Genomic DNA, 24,853 nt, shown 5'->3' with positions numbered 1-24,853 from the left:
GTCGCAGCTTGACAAAACCCAGACAAACACCGGGTTTTGGAAAGTCCGTAGGGTCCTCTAATAAGAGGACATATCTGGGTTGTCCTGCACATCTGGTAACCCTAGCTCTGAGGTCAACTTTTCCCTCAATTCATTAAAAATCTAATCTAATCTAATCTAAATCTTGGGTTTATATACCGCATCATCTCCGCAGATGGAGCTCGACACGGTTTACATGGTTAGGGAAGGAACGGAACTCCAGTGGAATTATATAAGTATGAGAGAAGAGAGGTTGGTGTGAGAGTGCCAGGAGCGGGACGGGGTTACGTTCTGGAGAAGAGCCAGGTCTTCAGATGCTTACGGAATGGTAGAAGGGGGCTCAAATTGCGGAGAGGGGAAGGGAGACTGTTCCAGAGCTGAGCGATTCTGAAAGGGAGGGAAGAGCCAAGTTGACCAACAAGGGAGATGCCTTTTAAGGAGGGGTAGGATAGTTTTAATTTTTGAGTGGATCTAGTGGAGGTTGGATTTGAGGAATTCCAGGATAGAGGGATAAAAGGAGGAAGGATACCGTGGAGGATCTTGAAGGTTAGGCAGGCACATTTAAAGTAGACCCTGGAAATAACGGGAAGCCAGTGGAGTTTGGATAGGAGCGGTGTGACATGGTCAAATTTACTTTTTGAGAAGATAAGTTTGGCCGCGGTGTTCTGGATTAGTTGGAGTCTGTGGAGGCTTTTCTTTGTTACGCTTAGGTAAATGGAATTGCAATAAAGACCCCTTAATCATCTGATCGTGATATATAAAATGCAAATATTCAACCAATCTATAAAAGGAAATTACTTTTGTATTCATATTATTGATTTATTGTGCATCTCCTAATATGCCTCACACTTTCAAGACTTCTTTACAATTCTAGCCATAGTTGAGCCAGTTGGGCAAATATTTCTGATGCAATGGTTGCTCTGCGTTTGCTTACGATGTGACCTGCTGTAGAAAATATACATTTGTATGGCACTGTTGTTTCAATTGTTACTAGAGACTTCCTTGCCAACACAAATAAGGCAGGATATTCCACCAAACCATTGGTTTCGCCACACAAGACTTGATCTGATTTATAGCATGGAGTTCCGACTTCAGCATTTCTGTTCTACATTTTCCAACATGTGTCGTTCAGTAAAATGCAATATTCCAGTTGAAAATGGCTTACGCTGCCATTCCTTATCGATGAAATGAGCGTAGACTCATAAATACCTATCATCTGCTAAAGATGTCCAATAATGGTCAGTTATACAACAAACAGACCAAATAAGTGAAAGAGAAGTACAATTTATTAAAACCATTAGGCATAGCATTGTTATATTTAAAAACGAATCTCTGCTCCATCTGTAATGGTACTCTCCATCTCTCCTGTGATTTTAAGGGCTCCTTTTACTAAGCTGCGGTAGCATTTTTAGTGCGTGCTAACCCCTGTGCTACGCAGAGAAACTAACGCCAGCTCAATGGAGGCGTTAGCATCTAGCGTGCACGGCAATTTAGCGCGCACTAAAAGGAGCCCTAATTGTTTATTTGTCTATGTTTGGATTCTAGCATTTGCCTCTGACGCAACTGTCTAGGCGACACATGGCCATATCAGATTCTTCTTATTAGCCAATTGCACTTCTCTTCAACTTCTGTGGTCTGTTTGTTGTATATCTGTTTGACTGGCGGATCATTGCGTCTTGTTGTTTCAGTAATCTTCAATCACTGCTTCAAAGATAGATGCTAGTATAGCTTTATTCTTCGGAACAGCTCTTCTGTTTTTCTTGACATATTTGGTCTTAATGCCATTTTTTTAGTTGGTGCTGGACATCACAGCCTTCATTTATTCCAATTCTTTTGCCTTTGATGATAGGCTTGTTCTTATTTACAAAGTCAAACGGCGCTGGTTGCAGAGAAGTTGACCTCCAGATTCTATAAATGGCTGCTAAATTTGCTCGCACAAATTTGGGTGCGTATCCAATTTGCTTGAAAAATTTAATTAACAAGCCAATTAGTGCCGTTAATTGGAAGTTACATAAGAACATAAAAATAGCCTTACTGGATCAGACCAATGGTCCATCTAGCCCAGTATCCCATTTTCATGGAGGCCAATCTAAGTGGCAAGTACCTGGTACAAACCCAAATAGTAGCAGCATTCCAGAGCTGAGATTGTGATGTCATAACATCTCATTCCACCAATGCCTAAGAGCCAAACTAATCAGAATAAGGGGACATCTGTGCCTAACTTTAAGCGTGAAGATTTGCCCCACATTTCTGCTGGTGCAAATGGCCATGCCTAAAGTTAGGCACAGCTCCCGAGTGTGTTAATTTATAAACCATGCCTAACTTTAGGTGCTGTTTATAAACTAGAGCTTGAGCATTTTTTTGTGTGCTGAATTATAGGCACTGTACATAGAATTGAGTCCTAAGTGTGAATTCTTTAAAGGTAGTACCGCGAGGAACTGTCTTTATAGAATCCTATCTTAGCGCATCATTTCACACCTACCTTTGTGCACGATTCTGTAATTGGGTGCCTAAAAAGATAGGCACCTACAATTAGGCACCTATTTCATGTCAATCACACTTAGGCATCCATTACAGAATCATGCCTAACTAAAACTTAGGCGTCTAGTAGGTACCTAATATGTAGGCCAGGGTTTTAAAAGCCTAGGTTATAGAATACAGGCGTAGGGCAGATCTGCACATATCAACTAATGACTGCCAATTAGAACATGCTAATGCTAATAATTGATTATCACCTATTTAGCCAATTAGTTTACACACAGATCTGTGATCTACACCCAAAATTACACATCCAGCTTTGGGCAGCCTGTACAGAATCTGGTGTTATGTGTGTGCCTAGCTAGTTAATTGCGTCTTCCATCAAAATTTGGAACAAGAGCCAGACTTTCACCTGCTCCCATTAATTAATTTATTTCTGTGATTTATATTCATATTCAAGGCAGCTTACAGATTCACATTCATAATTAAAACTCTTGGTAGATGAGACACAGAGTCTCCAGCCCGTCTCAAGAACCTTTCTATCTACCCAAACATAGCGTTAATTACAAATTATTCAAGTGCTTCGTGAACTGTGACGATTACCATTTCCAAACCCAACGCCTCCAGCAGCATATTCCAACTTGGCAATGAGCATGCAACGACTGCATACACTTATCGCTCTTTAGTAAATAGGGTCCAAAGAATCTTACGTCGGAGTTGGCTTCTGGGATGATTAAGAATAAAATAAAAAAATGTAAAAAAAAGACAGAAGTCCTCGGTTTTGTTGAATTTAATGTGCCCCGTGCTCAGTGCAGCTGTAGAATGCCTTGCACAAATGTCTTTGCTTGTCTATAACTGTTCAACCTCTTCGCAGAGATCCTGATTCAATTAAGTTTCAGAGCAAGGAAAATGTTAATGCTTTCAGTGAACTTAAAATTGGGGTGAGTAAAAAGAGTTTGGATTTCATCCAAGCAATATGCAGAGAAGATACTTGGACTAAATGCAAACAGATGTGTTCTTATCTGTTTCCTCCTTCATAATACCTCCCAATTATTAAAAGTGTTAAGCTTGTTTTATTGAAATATTTGTCATTTATAATGAAATAAGTATGCAAGTGAAGTGTTGTAACTTGCCACGTAACCCAAATGTGTCTGCCCCTATTCTTTTTCTGCAATGCAGGAGTTGCATAGCGGTTAGAGCAACAAGCTGTGAATCGGGGAGGCTTGGGTTCGGATCCCTCTGGTATTCCTTGTGACTAGGGACAAGTTGCTTAACCCTTCATTGTCTGAGGTATACATTTTGCAGGTCAGGGAAATCCTTGTTGTACCAGAATGTAATTCCCTTTGAGCTAAAACTGAACAAGGCGTGCACTAAATCCAAATTCCCATACAGTATTCCCCTAATTTAAAAAAAAAAAAAAAAAGAGCACCCAACTTTACACTTAAGACTCCTTTTACTAAACTGCGGTAGCGTTTTTAGCGCCCGCTGAATTGCCACGTGCGCTAAACCCGCGCTATGTGGCGAGAACGAACGCGAGCTCAGTGCTGGCGTTAGCGTCTAGCGCGCGGGGCAATTCAGCGCACGCTAAGCGCGCGCTAAAACCGCTATCGCAGCTTAGTCAAAGGAGTCCTTAGGTCCTGTACTGGTTCCAATGTCTTTGGGAGATGTATAGGCCTAGTAAAGCCCTGCGATCTGCTGGTAGTATGAACCTCATATGCCAATCACCTAAGAGCATAAAATATGTGTCTACAGAAATGAAAATGTTTACTATTGCTGGGATGTCTTTATGGAATAGTTTATCTGGTCAAATAAGATTATGGGCTCCTTTTACGAAGGTGCGCTAGCGTTTTTAGCGCACACAGGAAATTACCGCACGCTACGCGGCTAGAACTAACGCCAGCTCAATGCTGGCGTTAAAGTCTAGCGCACGCGGCAATGGAGCGTGCGCTATTCCTCGCGTTAAAGCCCTAACGCGGCTTAGTAAAAGGAGCCCTATGTGTGGAAGAAAGACCAAGCTATTTGTTGATGCTTATTTCTAATTACAGATTGATAATTACCCCTCGGAAACTGTTTTGTTTTTCCTTAACTGTAGCCGATGAGTAGTTGATGATAGCATTGCTCTGTCGATAGCTATATGTGTGATACTTTTGGATTGTTATGTTTTAGTGTATACGTGCTTTGTGCTTTCATGTATGTGAATTATGCTTTTATGTGTGTGAATTTGTAAACCGCTGAGATTTTTGGCGGTACAGAAATTTTTTAAATAAATAAATTCTACATATGTCGCCTAAGAAATTGATGCAGACTACTGCAGCGCTAAGTATGAATCTATAAAAATTAGGAGCACTGTATAGAATCACACGTAGCACTGCCTAAGCAGCATTGGGCATCACTATGCATCCTAATATTTAGATGCCGGGGTTTTCTTGGCCTAAATGCCTATGCCTAAGTTGTGCATATATCAGCCCATATTCTACAATTGTACGCATAACTTAAAAAAAAATGTCCACGATCCGCCCTAACCACACCCACTTTTAGATAGATGCTTTGGACAAGGCACATTATTATGACCAGCGGATACCGCTGACATCAGGGATGCACAGCCAGTGAACGAATGCATGTGTCACAAGCAGACTCCATGGGTAAATAAGGTGGGATGTCAGCAAGTTGCCAGTATAGCAACCGTGGCTGTTATGGAGAAAAAGCACAATTTATCAGATATTGAAAAAAGTATGATCGTCGGCAACCGGGTCAAGGGCAGCAGTATTTCAGAAACGGCGGAGTTTCTGAACTGTTCAAAGGCTGCTGTGGTTAATGTGTACCGGGATTAGACGAACCTGTGCAATGACCCGACGTAGTAACTGGGGAGCAGCATGAGCCATCGATGCGAGAGTTGAGCGTCAGCTGCGCAGGTTGGATTCATGCCACTCGGCACACTACTGTGGAGCAGCTCAACATCCAAACAAACCAGGGGGGGCTTACAGATGTGTGTCCAAAATGACTGTGCAGTGAACCCTGTTGTGAATGAGACTCCAGAGCAGACAGCTGTTGACTGCACCCATGTTCACGAGGGTTCATCATAAAAAAAACAGCTGCAATTTGGACTTGCACTGACTGGCAGAGGTTTGCCTTCTCTGATGAATCACGTTTTGAGCTCCATTGAACGTTGGCGTGTCAAGGCATGAAACCGCTGAGAACAAACACTCAGCAACCATGGTTGGAAGTACACAAGCTGGTGGCGGCAGTGTTATGGTCTGGGGAATGTTTTCTTGGTATGGTCTGGGTCCCTTAATACCTCTGGAAGGCACTCTCAACCGATATGGGTATCTCTCCACCCTTGCTGATCAAGTACACCTGTACATGTTGATGGTCTTCCCAATGGCTGATGGGATCTTTCAACAGGACAATGCAACATGTCATGCCACCAGAATTGCTTGTGAGGGGTTTGTAGAGCATGACAAAGATTTCCAGCTACTTCTCTGGCCTCCAAATTCCCCCGACCTTAACCCAATCAATCCAGACATGTTTGACGACTGGATCCACCACCATGAGCCCATCAACAACTGTGAGAAGCACTGCCGTTTGCATGGCTCCAGACACCTCTAACAACCCTCTAGCATCTTACTGAACCACTCCCACAGCATCTGGCTGCCATCCGCGCTGTCAGAGGCAGTTATTCTGGATATTAGCAGGTGGTCTTAATAATGTGACTCAACCGTATAGAACCCAAGTTGTGCACCTAACATTCAATTAACGTCACTGATTTAGCCTAGTCATGAATTAAGTTTGGCGCCTACATTGGCTAAGTGCACTGATGTAGGTACTTAACTTTAGGCAAACTTTATAGAAGGTGGGGGGATAGTGTGCAAAGTTGCGCATGCAAGTTATACAATAAGGTCAGATGAGCATGAAACTTAATAATTGGCTGTTAATTGGAGTTAACAGCCATTATTGACTTAAATTGCTGTTAATTGACAGTAATTGACATCAATTAGCAGTTGTGCACTCAATTTCAATCACGCTTAGCTTCTAAGGGGGTGGGGGAGGGGACATGGGTGGTTCAAGTGCGTACCTAGGAGTTAGGCATATTTCAGCGTTTGACATTGGCATTATAGAATTTGCCCTTAGAGCACATTATCTCAGCACCTAAAGTCTGGTGCACTCTCTTGACCCCTTTTGCCCTTTTCCTCTTTCAATTCATCTCTCTCTGTTTCTTCATCTTTTCCAATTATCATTGCTGTAATCTCTGGTTATTCCCTCACTTGCATTCTCTTCATCCCCCCTCCCCTATGTCTCTAATCATCATGGGGCCATCTGATAATTAAAGTTTTTTTTTATTTATGATGTGCTTGTGGACCATCATATACTAGCGAATGCAGTCGTGATTTAAGGAACTTGTGGATCAATATTTAAAATCTGCAGTAATGCGCCACCATCTGGACAGCTGAGGTATTGAAACTGCTGTCTGGCTAGCTCCCCAGATGAAGTTAGGACACCAATTTTTTTCTGTCCTAACTTTACCAGATAGTAATGAATTTAGGGGGAATTTCTTTAACTAGAGACCAATTTAGGTGCCTACCTGCACAAGTGCTCCTATAGCATATTAGTGGGTCAGCATCAATACACCTACATTTAGAGTTTCTTTTACAAAGCTGCGGTGGGTGATGCTGCCATGGTAAATGCACCAAAGCCCATAGGAATCAAATAGGCTGCAGTGTACTTACCGCAGTAGCATTGCTATTGGAGCATTGTTAAAGAGGCACTTAAGCAGGAGAGATAATGGAGATAGTACTGAAGGGAAAACATAATGAATTCTTTAATGGGATGCAAGATCTGAGGCAATGTGGATTAATCAAAGGTAGATTGTACCAAGCAAATCAGATGGATTTCATTGGCCTGCTGACAAAAGAACCAGATAGACGATATGTGCTAGATATGGTCGGCTTAGATTTCAGCAAAACCGTTGATACTCGTAGGAGGCTCTAGGATAAACGGAGCAGTTTGAGGATGGGAAAGGATCCAGAGTGATGAACTGCAATCGCAATATCTTCACTCAAAGCGATATGCAGTTAAAAAAAGCGGAGGACCAACATATTTAAGTATTCCTAAAGACAAACACATGACGAACTTATACAAGAGGAAAGCGGGAAGAACTACAATGCATATAGAAAAGAAGCACAAGGAAGGATAAAACAAAGGGAGGGATTAAAATAAAGTTTCATTATTTGGCTGAGCTAGTAAAAGTCTCATAAAATTTAGGTCTTGAAGGCCTCGTTGTATAGCCAACATATCAGCATTCCTCTGAACCTATCGAGAGGGGTTTTTTTTTTCATTCTTGATGTGGGCTGGCAACGCATTCCAAATTTGTGGTGGTGAAACCAAGAAACTTGTGTCTCATCGTGTATTTATGGTTCTTAGAGACGGAACAAAAAGAAGACTTTTCTCTTCAGATCTTAAAGTTCTTACTGGATTGTATGTAACGAGATATCTTTCTAGAAATATGAAACTTTAGCGGATGTTATTTTGAAAGTTAGTGAAATGTCATAATTTGGTTGACTGACGGGTGACAGAGGGTGATGATGAATGGATGCACTTGGAAGAAAGAGAGTGTCTCAGGCAGAGCCAGCTTAACAATTGGATCAAGTGAAACACTGGACTGCCTAAGGCACCGGCGATAGAGGGTGCCAAAATCCCCAGCCTCTGACATCATCTGGTCTACCTGGTCTAATATTTAAGCCCTCTCTCCCCCTCCTTCCCACAAGACCGGCATCTCTTACTCCCTCCTTTCATCTAGCATATCTCTCCTTCTCTCCACCCTCCTGGTCCAATCTCTCTATCTCCTCTCGCTTCCCCCTTCCCAAGGGCCTGGCATTACTCCTTAAACCTCTCTCCCTCTCCCCCTCCTCCCTGGTCCTGTAAACTGTCTACAAGTTGCCAGCAGCAGTTGAAGACAGGATGCTTTTAGCCAGGCCTTGGATTTTCCATCTGCGACATGTCACCCACAGGAAATTGCATCAAAAGACATGAAGATTAGCAGCAGAGTGATATGAAAAGTGATCTATAAAAATTAGAAGCATGGGCTAATGCTTGGCAGTTAAGCTTTCATGTGAAGAGGAGAGTGATGCATTTGGCGTGTAGAAATCCAAGGGAACTGTATGCCAATTGATGTTCGTTGATCTGATAAAATGTAGCCAGATAGATCAAGGCAGTACGAGAGAGTTCCTAGGGCACAGTTTTATTTTGGGCAGCCCGTGCTATGCACTAGCCAGCTGGGTTCATCCAAGTAACTCACATTGGACAAATAGCAGACCTAAAGTTAACCCAGGCCACTTTGATTAAGTTTATACTGGATAGTTGCCCACATGGATGTGGGTTGGGGGTTGCATATCTGATAAAGTTAATCAGATAAAGGTGTTCACTTAAGTTAACCCATTCCAGCCTGGCTGCATGTACGTGTCTAATTTAAAAAGACCTTTAACCATAAGATGGAATTTTAACTTTAGTCTATGGAACTTTGCAAAAATCTGATCCAGTTAAAAAATGCAACTTACGGTATATTCCATAATCAAACTACATTAATATCAATGCTAGATGTTTTTTCTGCTTCACTAGTAATCAACGTGTGTCAGTCCAACTAATATGCAAGTAAAACCCGTGCCTGTCTGGAGTATTACTGGACCACATGCTATTTTCCAAGTCACACATGGAGAAGATTAAAGACAAGCTGAATGCCTAGAACAACATACTCAAGAAGCTTGCAAACTCGAAGCAGGAAGCCGCCCAGCAGCAATTATGTGAAAAAAAAAAAAATAGAGCAATCCCGACAGATTGGAAGTTTCAGATACCTGCTGTGGAAATGTGGTTCTTAGAACACAATATATCTGAAGGCCAATGTACTAAAGTGCAAAATGGCTTCGTAAATCACATTATATGTGGGGGGAAAGATCAAATAATACTTGTAATCATGTTTTCAATGTTTTTCTCACGTATGGAAGCAGTGTTAGGTTTTAGTTAATTTTGGATTTTGTTTTCTTCTTCAATGTCTTTGTGTAAGGAATCGACAAAATAGAGCAGAAAAAATTATTTACATTGTCCAATTTGACACGGACAAGAGGACATGGAATGAAGCTAAGGAGGGACAAGTTCAGGACAAATATCAGGAAGTTCTGCTTCATGCAGCGAGTGGTGGACACCTGGAATTTTTTGCAAATCCACCGTTCTAGGATTCAAAAGCAAATTGGATGCACATCTCCTTACGAGAGGCATAGAGGGATATGGGTGACTAAAATTACGTCAGGTGTACACCTGGCTGGGCCTCCGCGTGTGCGGATCGCCGGACTTGATGGACCAAAGGTCTGATCCTCAGATGGCGCTTCTTATGTTCTTATGAGTCAAGCTTGTAAATCAGAAGATGCAAATCTAAGGATTAGATTAGATTATTATTTGCATTTTTTTCAGTGAATAATTGTGTTTACAAGCCACTAATGAGCTAAAAAAAAAAGTAATACAAGCCAGCTAATTAGCGATTTCTCAATATCAAAATGTTGAATATTTCCACAAAATCTAATTTTTTTTAAACACAAAAAAAGGTTAACTGCACCTTAAGGAGACATAATTTTTACAATCAAATCAGCAATTTTGCATGGCACATATTGTACAAAAATAAATCCTGGTGAAGAGGTGCCGAGACAGGACCAGCTGTGGGGAGGAAACATTCCACTGGTGAGAATTTACTTGCTAGAAAATTGATTTTAAACCTGGAAAAAGATAGACAAGGTTAAACAGATAATTTTAGTGTCTTTGTTAAAGTTATTCTGCTTTTTTTTTTTAAGGCAGTTTTAGAGTAAAGTTTAGTATTTTAGGGGTATATTTTTCAATGTGGGCTACCATTAAGATGTGTAATTTTACCAGTAACAACGGCATGTTTGACGGTGTTGGGCACAGTTGCAATGGAGAGTGATAGGTTGAGGATATAGCAGAGAGAGGGGATGACAATAGAGAGATAGTGGTAAGCAGATGGGTGGGATGAGATCAGAGGAGCAGGTGGTAAGTTTAGAAGAGGTAAAAAAAATGTGCAGTTTCTTCCTCAGTAATTTCAGGAAAGGAATATAAGGTGTAAAAGGATGGGGGGGGGGTGGTAGTGCAGGCTGGGGGGGGGTAATTTGAGAACTCAAGGTTAATTTTGTGAACCTTGTTGTAGAAGTGCTCAGCCATAATCTGGGGGGGGGGGGGGACCTTGAGAAAAGAGTTTAGTGTGAAAAAGAGGTGACGAGGGTTGGAGCTGAGAGAGTTAAGCGGATGTAGTAATCTTGTTTGGCAAGTGGGAGAGTGGATTAGAAGGAGCATGATAATTGCTTTTGTAAAAGAAGGCCCATGTTCGATACACGTGCAAATTTGGATGCTATATATTGAATCCAAGGGAAAATGATTTTTTGTAACATGCGTAAATCTGTACCGAGAAGGCGATAAAACTATTATGCATCTACTTTCAGACTTGCTTGCAATGTTAATGCTTTGTGGAACATTTTTGAGGAAAAGAAATAGAACTGCTTTGGGGTGGGGTTTTTTGTTTGTTTGTTTGGGCTTCTTTCACAAAGGCGCGTTAGCGGTTTAACGCCTGTAATAGCGCGCGCTAAACCGCTGGACGCGCTAGCCGCTACCGCCTCCTCTTGAGCAGGCGGTAGTTTTTCGGCCAGCGCGGGGGTTAGCGGCTAGACATTTGCTTGATGGTACCGGCTAGACATTTGCTTGATGGTCGGTATATTAAAATTCTAATAAACTTGAAACTTAGCGCGTGATGAAAATTTGCGCGCGTTATACCTGCTAGCGCGGCTTCGTAAAAGGAACCCTTTGTTTTGTTTTTTTGTTTGTTTTTTTAAGTTCAATCGTCTTTATTGAATGTTTTTGTACATTTACAAAACAATAGGGCAACAATGACCAATATATGAAGCAGATAATAACAGAAGATATACAGTTCAGTCATCATTGCCTTAAAAGAAATCAAGGGAGGAAACGTCCTACCAGAACCATCACTTTTTTTTAAATTCCAGACTAATCATTGTATTGAGATTCTACTGTGATATTATCTTGAAAGAAACTGAGAATTAACATGCTGCATTTCTTGATTTCATGTTCCCTTTTAAACTGAACAATGAAAGACGGAATGTTTTGTACTAATACACAGTTTTAGTGAGCTCAGTGTAATGGTAATACATTTTAACTACAAAAAAAAAAAAAAAACAATAGAGGAATACTGAAATAATTGGCAAAAAAGAGAGAAAGTCTCCCCTGACCACAAGCAAGCCTAATAAATTTTTTGTGTAAATGGGGCGTCCTCAGTCCCACAGCCCACAATGGGGAAACACTGCTCCTAATGCACAGCTGTCACAATCACACACCCAACGGGGTATTACACAAAAAATTTATTAGGTTTGCTTGTCAGGGATGTCTCTCCCTCTCACTCGTTTTGGGTTATGGTAATACATTTAGCATAAAACTTATTAGAAACATGTGCTCTTTAATTCGGCCCATTTAATTGGCGCTAATTGAGTGCGATTTCATTATATTGCACCCTTTAATGTAGCTATGTGGGCCAATAAGTCTATTCCAACAGGTTAGGTAATTTTTCATATAAATGAACTATAGAACTGATACTGATGAAAATGCAAATAAGGTCTCAAACTAGCCTTTGATTTTACCAGAGTTACGGGATTCCTTTCCTTATTTACCCACACTTCTGAAACCTTAAGGCAAGGGGTCCCCACAGTCTCTCCTTGAGGGCCGAATCCAGTCGGTTTTTCAGGATTTCCCCAATGAATATGCATGAGATCTATGTGCATGCACTGCTTTCAATGCATATTCATTGGGGAAATCCTGAAAACCCGACTGGATTCGGCCCTCAAGGAGAGACTTTGGGGACCCCTTGCCTTAAGAAACTACTGTTAAGCAAGAACAACCCCTTTCTTAGGGGGACCTTTTACTAAAGCTGAGCGCAAACAACTACTACTACTAATAATAACAGCTTATATACCGCAATACCGTGAAGTTGTATGCGGTTTACAGAAGATTAAGCAAAGGTAACAAATTGAATTGACTTTAACAGGGGAGGAAGAAAGAGAATTAATAGGACAGGAAATTCATTGTTGAGGAGAGAGTGATCAAAAGGACAAGTTAATCACTATAGAGGGGAGAGAGAAGAGAGGATCAGTTGTCTAGACGCTTTAGGAACAAGTGTGTTTTTAGACGTTTCCTAAATTCCCCATAAGTAGTGGGTGAAAGCAATTGTTCTAGGTCTTTACCCCACGATGCTGCTTGGTGTGAGAGAAGGTGTTCATGGTGTTTTTTCAGTTTACAACCTCGAACTGGGGGGAAACAAAATTGGAATGTGAGCTTCTCTTGTGTCTGTTGGCTGAGAAGAAGAAAAGGTCAGTTATGTATTTAGGGGCAAGTCCGTGTAGTGCTTTAAAGCAGAAGCAGGCAAATTTAAACTTTACGCGCACCGCCATTGGCAGCCAATGCAGCTGCCGGTAGTAGGGTGTCACGTGGTCAAACTTCCTCAGCCCAAAGATCAGTCTGACTGCTGCATTACTATTCCAAGACTGTGTCTTATTTAACTGTCTATATGTGAATGATGGCAAATTGCCGACCGGCGTTTACTCATGAGCGAGACACCTTGTTCTGGAGACTGGATGAAATGCGCAGATCTTTATCTGTTGTCACTTACTGTGTAGGACATATTTTTGTGCAGCGGGATTCATGTACTAGTAAGTTGAGCTAAAGACGTTAGTGTTCTTTAGTCAACCTGGTGACCCGTCAAAAGTGCGCCGGACAATGGCACACCGACGCATTAGTCCTGCATGCAAAGGTTTGTTGGTGTGCCAATGTCTGGTGCGCTTTAGTTATGGTGGTGACCTGTCAAAAGTGTGCCAGACATTGGCGCGCCGACAATCCCGCGTCGACCTTTGTGCGTAGGACTAATGCACGCCGCCGCTTCTGCCAGTTTCAGGCCTTCAGGTTTGCGCTCTGAGGGGGGGGGAACCCCCCACTACACTTAGAAGTCCTGACGCTCTCGTTGGGGGGGGGACGTGGGGGGAAACCCCCCCCACACACACACACTACACTGAAAACTCCCACTCTCCTTTCTTTGGGAGTTTTCAGTGTAGGGGGGTTCCCCCTAACCCCCCAACGGGAGCGCCAGGACTTTAAAGTGAACTGGGGGATTCTCCCCAACACCCCCCTCCCCCTCAGAGCGCAAACCTGAAGGCCTGAAACCGGCAGAAGTGGTGGTGCGCATTAGTCCAGCACGCAAATATTGCCGCGGGTTTGTTGGTGCGCCAGTGTCCGGTGCGCTTTACTTATAGTATCTGAAAAGTGAAAGATTGTTGGACGAATTGTAAAAAGTAACAGAAGATAGTTTTCCTCAATTATTTCTTCCTTCCAGTCAGTTAACGCTGAATGGAACTTGAGGGCGCAGGTTGATTTTTTTGAGACTGATTTAAATATGCTGCATTTCTTCAAATATTTGCTCGATATCTCATGAGTCAGAAAAGCAAGACGCAGACTGTTTTAGGCTAGACAAGAGAACATCAGGCTATTCCAATTAATACCTCGTGCATTTATGAAGGCAGTTTAGGTCACTATACCGTTGCTAGCAGTAGCCAGACATGTGACCCAGTGGTTAGTGCTGCTGCCTCAACACCCTGAGGTTGTGAGTTCAATCCCAGCCTGCTCCTTGTGACTCTGGGCAAGTCACCTAACTCACCATTGCCCCAGTTAGAGTACCTGATTTACCATCCAGTATATTGTAAACCACTTTGGATGAATCTCTTCATGAAAAGGCAGTTAATAAATCTAAATAAATATGCCAGGCACTCATTTACCCTAGACGTTCCTTGGCGCTCTTGTAAGTTACAGATCAGGCAGCACCTTCCTTCCTTTTAATACGCCTGCTGTATTTTTTACCACTTCTGTTTTCAGTTAGGGTATGCTCAATCAACAGCACATGCTCGTTGCAATTACCGTATTTTCACCCATATACTGTGCACCCGTGTAAAACGCGCACACGGGTATAGCGCGCGGGGAACACAAATTTATGTACAAAAAATTTAATATAGCGCGCACACGCATATACCGCGCATGCTAAAACCTCCTCCCGCCTACTCCAAACCGGCATCCTCCCCCCCGCTCGCTTACCCGAGAGAGCATTTTTTTTTTTCATTCGAATTTGGCATTCCCCCTGCGAACCGGCATCCTCACATCCTCCCCCCCCCTCCCGCTCGCATCACCCCTCCTCCCCCGCGATCCTACATCCCCCTCAGCACCGCAAAACATCTCTAACCCGATTGGGCACCGGCACCAGCACCAATGCACAGGATGTGCCAGTGCCCGAAGATCCTCCCTCGTTGGGTTGGGCTGGGCTGGGCGGTGCGGTGCGAGAGAGATCCTCCTTCTTCCTGCGCCAGGCTGGACTAGGCTTTGAGCATTTGCGCATGCTCAAAGCCTTCTGGTCTCGCTCTCTCCGAGCCTAGTCCAGCCCGGCGCAGGAAGAAGGAGGATCTCTCTCGTACCGCACCGCCCAGCCCAGCCCAACCCAACGAGGGAGGATCTTCGGGCACTGGCACTGGCACATCCTGTGCATTGCTGCTGGTGCCGGTGCCCAATCGGGTAAGAGATGTTTTGCGGTGCTGGGGGGGATGTAGGATCGCGGAGGAGGGGGGGTGATGCGAGCGGGGGGGGAGGATGCCGGTTCGCAGGGGGGATGCCGGATCGGATTGAAAAAAAAAAGTTGTAAAACACGCTTACACGTATAACGCGCACGGTTATGCACGGTTTGTAAAAATCGTGTATAACGCGCGCATTATATGCGTGAAAATACGGTAGTTTGTGTTCTATGTCAGTACATGTTGATTGTCTGAAGACAAATGTGCACATCAGTGAAGTCTCCTGTTAATTTCTCTGTGCATATGCTTCATTGCTTTTCCACAGTTCCCATTCTAGGTGGGCAATAGAGAGGACACCTGAAGGGCCATAAATCCATCCATGGAGAGCCCCTAAGAGAACTTATTGGTTGTGATTTTGGGCACGTAAGCTGTATTGCACAATGGCAATAGGCAGGGAACTCAAAACGTTTCCCTGTTAGCATCTACACCAGGGGTTGGGTACTCCGGTCCTCGAGAGCCGTATTCCAGTCGGGTTTTCAGGATTTCCCCAACGAATATGCATGGGATCTATTTGCATGCACTGCTTTCAATGCATATTCATTGGGGAAATCCTGAATACCCGACTGGAATACGGCTCTCGAGGACCGGAGTTCCCTACCCCTGATCTACACAGACCCCCAAGTCACCCAAAAACCCTGACTAGCTTAACTTATAGACCTGAGGTTTATCTATCTCTACTTTGTATCTGTCATTTAGAAAATCTACGAAGACTGATCAGTTTGGCAAATATTTTGATTAATTAACTGTGCTTATACCATGTACACTTGTATTTTTAAATTTTGTTAACCACACAGAACCGTAAGGTAGCTGCGGTATATAAAAATTTTGTTATATTAGGAGCACACAGTATTGAATATATGCTTACCCTTTCAAGGAGAAGGTTCTCTAATATCACCAGTAAACTCCGATGGGCCGCTATCGCGGCCATAAATGTAACAATTTAAAAAAGACGTGATTCTCGAAAAACCGCGCATGAAAATGAGATTTGTGGAGGGATGTTGAATTTAGTTGAGATGAGTCGCAATCGGATGAGCAGCAGGGGAAGCCCCGATCAGCTGAGCTGACAGGACTCCACGAAGCCACTGAACGGTGGCTTCTGGGAGTCCTGCTGACTCAGCTGATCAGGAATTCCCCTGCCAGCTCTGCTGATTGTGGCTCCGGATTCACATTCAGATGAGCTTGCAGGAGGGAAAACATCAGTGGTAGGACACAAAATGGAAGGATGGGGAGGGGAGGAGCTGTGCCTACAGGCCCAGATCTGCTGATAATTTTTGCCCTGTAAAAGGGGGTGTTGTCCTTTGTGCATCACAAGGAGAGCTTCAAGGATTGGTAACAGCTCCTAAGAACCATTGTGAACATCAAAAGAAGAAATTTTGTGCCATAAGATATGCGAACCTAAACCCTTATGAAATAACGTAATCTCTTGATATGGCCAGACTCTTCTAAATTGAAGTATCAGATATAAATATGTGAATAGTTTTTATTTTTATGTAATTCCTGGATGTCTCCTGTTATTCTGTATATTAAATTTATAATCCACATAGAGCTGAAAGGACTAATGGTGGCGTATAAGTACTGCATTGTATTGTGAATTGAACTCCTTCTAGGGCATATTAGCAGTCCATAAATAATAATGTAATGTAATGTAAGACTGCTTTAACGAGTCTTACTGGAATGAAAAACTTTTGAGCATCGGGGCTTGAGGGCCCAGTTTAGTTGCCTAACCGCAAGGTGTGCGAAACTGCCACAGAAGGCCCTGAGTCAAAACTTTAACCACTGTGTGGTTATAGAAATCAAAGTATAGTAGAAGTGAGCCAAGTATAGGACAATCAAGTCATTGTGACATCACTGATGAGGTTGGCTCTTAGGCAGTGGTGGAATGAGGCATTATGATGTCACAATACCAGCTCTGGTTACCAGAGACAAAAACTTTTCACTCTATTTATTTATTTAATTTTCTATACCATTCTCCCAGGGGAGCTTAGAACAGTTTACATGAATTTATTCAGGTACTCGAGCAATTTTCCCTGTCTGTCCCGGTGGGCTCACAATCTATCTGATGTACCTGGGGCAATGGGGAGATTAAGTGACTTGCCCAGAGTCACAAGGAGCAGCATGGGTTTGAACCCACAACCCCGGGGTGCTGAGGCTGGAGCTGTAACCACTGCGCCACACTCTCCCTCTAACTTTCAATTAAGTACAATCAATGTCAGTTATGGGGTGTTATGTGCACTTATCGGTACTGAGTAAGTCTATTAATTAAGTTAGGTGCTTACATTGGCTGGGCACGCTAATGTAGGCAGTTAACTTAGGCAGACTATACAGAAGCTCCTCCTAAAAGCACAAATTTAAATTATAAACACTGAGATGAGATGAGATAAGGGCGGTCAACAAAGAGCACGCAAGCTGGGTATAGACTAGTCACAGGGAAAACAATTAGTGGAAAGCCTTAAATCAGTGTGTTGCAAACTTTTTAAGCTGTGGCACACTAGTCTCGGGGCTGCGGTTGGAGGGCACCCGGAAATGGTCGGACGTCGATGCGATGACATCACATGCATGTGTTATGTCATCACATCGACATCCGTGCATGCGCAGATGTCCTCCAGCCGCAGCCCTGAGCCTTCTATTACCGCCGGTGTGTGTGTGTGTGTGGGGGGGGGGGCAGAGGAGGAGGGGGTTGCTTAAGAACATAAGAATAGCCTTACTGGGTCAGACCAATAGTCCATCAAACCCATTCATCCATTTTTTGATATTATTATTATTGACATGACTTCAGTATAAAACCTTGGAATGCAAAGAAAGAACAACATTGCCTAAACTATTTGAACTGGGAGTCTCAGAGTAGAGCATTTGGAAAAAGAGGGGGAACCCCCCCCCCCAAGGCTCCCATCTTATCTAGGTGGTACCACAGTCCCCTCTCTCTGTCTCCGCAACATGTGGCTGACATCCGCCCCAGTCTCATGTACCTCAGAGATGGCTGCAATGACTCATTCTCACTGCCTGTGCCAGTCTGGCTGGCTTCTCTAACAGGAAGTGATGTCAGCAAGAGCATTCCGGCCCTTGAAGGCAGTGAAAGCAAGTTACTGCAGCCTCCTCTGAGTTACACGGAAGAAGGGGTTCAGAGACAGGGGAGTTGATGGTCCACAGGCAGGGGATTGGGGAGAGAGGAACAGATGTTGGATGCAGGGGGCAGTAGAAAAATGGGAGTATATACAGTATATTTTATATAGGTATGAAATGAGGAGTGGAAGGGCCAATCCAAGTTAACTTCGGGCCTTTTCCAAATACTAGGGGCTCCTTTTACAAAGCCACGCTAGCGGGGTTAATGCGCGCAACTTTTCATCACGCGCTAACCCCCACGCTGGCCAAAAACTACCACCTGCTCAAGAGGAGGCGGTAGCGGCTAGTGCATCCGGCAGTTTAGTGCACGTTATTACGCACGTTAAACCGCTAGCGCACCTTTGTAAAAGGAGCCCTAGGTCTTCTGGAGATACACACATAACTTTGACAAGGTACCCCATGAACGCCTACTTCGGAAACTGAAGAACCATGGGGTGGAAGGAGACGTACACAGATGGATCAGGAATTGGTTGGCAGATAGGAAGCAGAAAGTAGGAGAGAAGGGCCACTACTTGGACTGGAGGAGGGTCACGAGTGGTGTTCCACAGGGGTCGGTGCTTGGACCACTGCTATTCAATGTATTTATAAACGATCTAGAAACAGGGACGAAGTGCAAAGTAATAAAATTTGCAGACAACACCAAACTATTTAGTGGGGCTAGGACTATAGAGGAATGCAAAGATTTACAAAGGGACCTGAACAGACTGGGGGAATGGGCGACGAGATGGCAGATGAAGTTCAATGTAGAGAAATGCAAAGTCTTGCACGTAGGAAACAGAAACCCGAGATACAGCTACATGATGGGAGGGCTGTTACTGAGTGAGAGTACCCAAGAGAGGGACTTGGGGGTAATAGTTGACAAGACAATGAAGCCGTCGGCACAGTGCGCAGCGGCCACTAAGAAAGCGAATAGAATACTAGGTATAATCAAGAAGGGTATTACAACCAGAACGAAAGAAGTTATCCTGCTGTTGTATCGGGCGATGGTGCACCCGCATCTGGAGTACTGCGTCCAGTATTGGTCGCCGTACCTAAAGAAGGATATGGTGATACTCGAGAGGGTCCAGAAGAGAGCGACACGTTTGATAAAAGGTATGCAAAACCTTTCATACGCTGAAAGACTGGAGAAACTGGGGCTCTTTTCCCTGGAGAAGCGTATACTTAGAGGGGATATGATAGAGACTTATAAGATCTTGAAGGACATAGAGAAAGTGGAGAGGGACAGATTCTTCAAACTTTCAAAATCTGAAAGAACAAGAGGGCATTCGGCAAGATTTAGAACCAACGCTAGGAAGTTCTTCTTCACCCAGTGGGTGGTGGACACCTGGAATGCGCTTCCAGAGGGCGTGATAGGCAAGGTACGGTATTGGAGTTCAAGAAGGGATTGGACAATTTTCTGAAAGAAAAGGGGATAGGAGGGTATAGATAGAGGGTTACTATATAGATCTTGGACCTGGTGGGCCGCCGCGTGAGCGGGCTGCTGGGCAGGATGGACCTCTGGTCTGACCCAGCAGAGGCACTTCTTATGTTCTTATGTTTAACTTATAGCATTCCTCATGTGTGTGCCTTGCCTACATGCATCCCATGTGAACACCCATCTGAAAATATGTTAGCAAAGAAATATATGTATGTAGGTACATAATAGCGCATAGCCAAATAATGTATATGTATAATGTGTTCTCATAGTCACATAAATTACTAGAATATCAGCATTAAAATTCTGACTAACTTTAAGATAGCTCCATATGGAATTACCTTGCTTATGTACAGACAAACAGACAGACAGCCAAACCCTCAACAATAGATGCAGTTGCTGGAGCAAAACACCCTTAAAAAAAAGCTCTCATGTCTTGTCTGGTGATTTTCCGTGTGTGCGGATAATCGTGCGATTGTAGTTCATAAGTACAAACCTTGCTAACGTTGTTTTGTTTAAAGAATAAAGCTTGGCTCTGAATTATTCTACCTTTATGTCAGTTCCCTGCCTTCAACAGCCTCTCCGGTGGTTTTTTTTTTATGCCTGGGTGGTCATATTTAGAAATTTCCCCGGGACCAGCTTTTCATGCAGTTACTTTCTCATCACATCTGAAGGATGTTGTGCTTGGCATGGTAATTAGGGACTCTTTGTTTCATCTGCTGCATGGTGCTCGGCTGCCTTCACCATGCTCCCTACTGGAGACTATTGCTGTAATATTAGAGCGGCGTTAGTGCTTCAGGAGTAAACAGCTTGACTGTCCCTTAGTCTGTGCTCTAATTTACATCGGGGTCTAGACTGTGTTCAGTAATTCATCTTTACATCGGTGGACTTTCACGGTGGTAAATAATTAGTGGCTTACCTAACAGAATTTCACCTCTGTTTCCTTTTGCCCACCTGGCTTTTTAGTTATGATTCTGTACAGACAGATTATGCACTCTGCATATTAATGTGCAAAATCATATGCTATGATTTTTCTTCTATATTCAGTTGCTTCTCTTTTTTTATGGTTGGCCTCCTATTTTTCTCCTGACCCTTTGTGCTTACCACTAAATTTGAACCAGCATAAACACATAAAAATAGCCTTACTGGGTCAGACCAATGGTCCGTCAAGCCCAGTAGCCCATTCTCATGGTGGCCAATCCAGGTCCCTAGTATCTGGCCAAAACCTAACGAGTAGCAACATTCCAGCATCTCAAAGAATAGCAAGATTTCAGAACCCCAATGAGAGCAACATTCCAGAGCTGAGATTGTGATGTCATAATGCCTCATTCCACAGTGCCTCAGAGCCAATCTCATCAGTGATGTTACAATGGCTTGATTGTCCTATACTTGGCTCACATAAGAACATAAGAATAGCCTTACTGGGTCAGACCAATGGTCCATCAAGCCCAGTAGCCCATTCTCATGGTGGCCAATCCAGGTCACCAATACCTGGCCAAAACCTATGGAGCAGCAACATTCCAAGGCATTCCAAAGCAAGCAGTGGCTTCCTCCATGTGTTTCGCAATAACAAAGTATGAACTTTTCCTCCAGGAAATTGTCCAAACCTTTCTTAAGACCAGCTATGCTATCCCTTCTTACCACAACCTCGGGCAATGTGTTCCAGAGCTTAACTATTTTCTGAGTGAAAAAAAATATTCCTCCTATTGGTTTTAAAAGTATTTCTTTGTAACTTCATCGAGTGTCTCCTAGTCTTTGTAATTTTTGATGGAGTGAAAAATCGATCCATTTGTACCCATTCTACATCATTCAGGATTTTGTAGACCAATCATATCTCCCCTCAGCCGCCTCTTTTCCAAGCTGAAGAGCCCTAACCTTTTTAGTCTTTTCTCATACGAGAGGAGTTCCATCCCCTTTATCATCTTGGTCACTCTTCTTTGAATCTTTTCTAGTGCCGCTATATCTGGGTTATAGCACAATGTGCCCTTTTTCAAAACTACAGAGGGGAGGAGGGAAGGACCCTGTTTTTGTACATCTCTGTTCCAGCTCTACGTAATCCAGGGAATCCAATGTTTACAAGTTTCAAGTTTGTTACGGCTTGATATACCGCTTTAATTTCCAAAACAGTTTACAATCATACAGATTTTATAATAAATGATTAATATCAGGGGGAAGGGACATACATGCAAAAAAAATTATATTGACAAAACATAAAACAGAAGGGAAATGCAAAATGTTATAATACTTGAAATAAAAAGGAGAGGGCAGAGGAAAAAAACGTGAGGGAAGTAAGGTTGTCCGGGATGAACCATTTATTTAAATTTCCTAAGTGCCTTTAAAAAGTAGAGTTTTAAGATTGGACTTGAAATTATTTAAATTAGATTCTTGTCTTAGGGTTGTGGGGAGGGCATTCCATAATGCTGATGCAGCTACTGAATAAATGGTTTTACATGTTATACCATAGAATAACTGACGAATAGAGGAGATAGTAAGAAGATGTTGTTGTGAAGATCGGAGTGATCTTGATGGTTCATACGGGATCTAAAGTCTGTCAATAAACAAGGGAGAGTGATTGGTCTGAACTTGAACGCGAGAAAGAGAGTTTTAAATGTAATTCTATTGGTTATGGGTAACCAATGGGCCTTTTTTAGAAGAGGGGATACATGGTCAAATTTCTTACCCTGGGATCTTGGAATGATGCTACTATTTGGGGTTTTGTTACATAGAAACATAACATAGAAATAGACGGCAGATAAGGGCGACGGCCCATCCAGTCTGCCCACCTCAAAGACCCTCCCCTACCTTTTATTGTGAATAGATCCCACGTGTCTGTCCCATTTGGCCTTAAAATCAGGCACGCTGCTGGCCTCAATAACCTGAAGTGGGAGACTATTCCAGCGATCAACCACCCTTTCAGTGAAAAAGAATTTCCTGGTGTCCCCATGCAGTTTTCCGCCCCTAATTTTCCACGGATGCCCCCTTGTTGCCGCTGGATCCTTGAAGCAGAAGATATCTTCTTCCATCTCGATGCGGCCCGTGAGATGTTTGAATGTCTCTATCATGTCACCCCTGTCTCTGCGCTCCTCGAGTGAGTATAGCTGTAATTTATCCAGCCTTTCTTCGTACGGGAGATCCTTGAGTCCCGAGACCATCCGGGTGGCCATTCTCTGCACCGATTCCAGTCTCAGCACATCCTTACGATAGTGCGGCCTCCAGAATTGCACGCAGTATTCCAGGTGGGGCCTCACCATTGACCTATACAATGGCATAATGACTTCCGGCTTACGGCTGACGAAACCCCTCCGTATGCAACCTATGATTTGTCTTGCCTTGGATGAAGCTTGCTCCACTTGATTGGCAGCTTTCATGTCCTTACTGACGATCACCCCTAAGTCTCGTTCAGCTACCGTTTTTGTTAGGTACTTGTGATTTAGATTGGCCACTGTGGAAACAGGATACTGACACAATATGGCTGTTCTTATGTTCTTTTCAGTGTCAGTCCTCGCCCAAAGACCTCAAATAGCAGCTCTTTTTGCAGCACAGCTAATGGCATCTAGGTGTCACTGTTGAGCAATGGATAAGATCCTCTCATCTCACTTATTCCTTCATGGACCGTGAACACTGTGGGGGTAATTCTTTTTCAGTCATCTAAAGTTAGAAGCTATGATAATAACAGTAAATGACAGCAGATAAAAACCAGAACAGTCCATCCAGTTTGCCCAATAGTCATATGCATCATATATTCATGATTAAGTTGTCTTTTTTTATTTGATATTTCTGGGACATAGACCGTAGGAGTCCACCTGTTGTTGTCCTTAGGTTCCAACTACTGGCGTTTCCGTCCAAGCGCACCACAGTTTATCTGAACCATCTTGTCTTTTGCGGGAGCATAAGCGTCTTCCCAGCACTGTCCTCATGTTCCAAATTGCTGGAGTTTCCGTCAAAGCCCTCCCTAGCCCATCCTAAACTGAATTGCTAAATAAGAGATGCAGACCGTGCAAGTTTGCCCAGTATCGGCCTTAGTTCTTCATTTTATATTGTATCGTATTGTTTATTTATTATTCACCTTATACAAAGCGACTACAATAAAACATCAACATACAAAAGCATGCATTGCTGTTTGCTTAACACGCCTCTTCCGGGTCATATACCACAAGAGCATCAGTTGGCCCTGTTTGTTGTCATCTTAGCTAGGGTAGAATTAGCCCACTTTAGGCACACAGATAGGTTAACAGAGCGGAGGTATTTAATTACTAGATTAGATTATGTACATCTGATGTACAAATTGACGGCAATACATCGGATGCCTATGGGGCCCTATCAGAAAGTCTGGAACAGTTATGTAGATTGGAGGGTGGCTTCACACCATTCTGGTTCAGGGCAGTAATAGGTAGATTTAGATTGGGGGAGGGGGTAAGGGAGGAAAGGAGGGATGAGAGGGGTGGGGGGATAGAGTGAATGGTGAGTACAGCGTATGAATGAAGGGTGGGGGGAAGGGGATTTCTTGCTTGCGGTTGGATGACTCGTATTTTGTATAAAGCTCTATGATTGCTGTATTTCATGGTTTGTTTGTTTTTGGTATCCGGATCATTTTTATGTTTGTAGTTTGCTGTGTGCTATAGTTTGGACTGTGATATCAAATTCTCAATAAATATTTCTTGGGGGGAGGAAAAAAAGCATACATGAAACAATCGAAATCAAACAGTATAACACAGCATAACACACATAAGCACAGCATAACACACATAAGCACAGCATAAGCACAGCATAACACAGCATAAGCACAGCATAACACACATAAGCACAGCATAAGCACAGCATAACACAGCATAAGCACAGCATAACACACATAAGCACAGCATAAGCACAGCATAACACACATAAGCACAGCATAAGCACAGCATAACACACATAAGCACAGCATAAGCACAGCATAACACAGCATAAGCACAGCATAACACAGCATAAGCACAGCATAACACACATAAGCACAGCATAACACACATTGTCATATGCAGTAGAACCCCAAATTAGGCTCTTTCATTTTCTAATTAGAGTGTCAGGAGCAACGCAGAGCATTCAGCACACTGGCTTGTGCTAAAAA

At 43.1% G+C, this 24,853-nt stretch overlaps 1 protein-coding gene across 1 annotated transcript in view; it reads left to right on the top strand.

The window, feature by feature from the left end:
- The window catches only part of AFF2 (AF4/FMR2 family member 2), an 877,713-nt gene that overhangs the window by 429,593 nt on the left and 423,267 nt on the right, over window positions 1–24,853 (top strand). The window lies entirely within an intron of this gene.

This window comes from Geotrypetes seraphini, chromosome 5 (genome assembly GCF_902459505.1).
Source record: "Geotrypetes seraphini chromosome 5, aGeoSer1.1, whole genome shotgun sequence".
In the NCBI taxonomy this organism is placed as follows: Eukaryota; Metazoa; Chordata; class Amphibia; order Gymnophiona; family Dermophiidae; genus Geotrypetes; species Geotrypetes seraphini.
The sequence above is the reverse complement of the archived record's forward strand: the minus strand, read 5'-3'. Positions and strand labels throughout refer to the sequence as shown.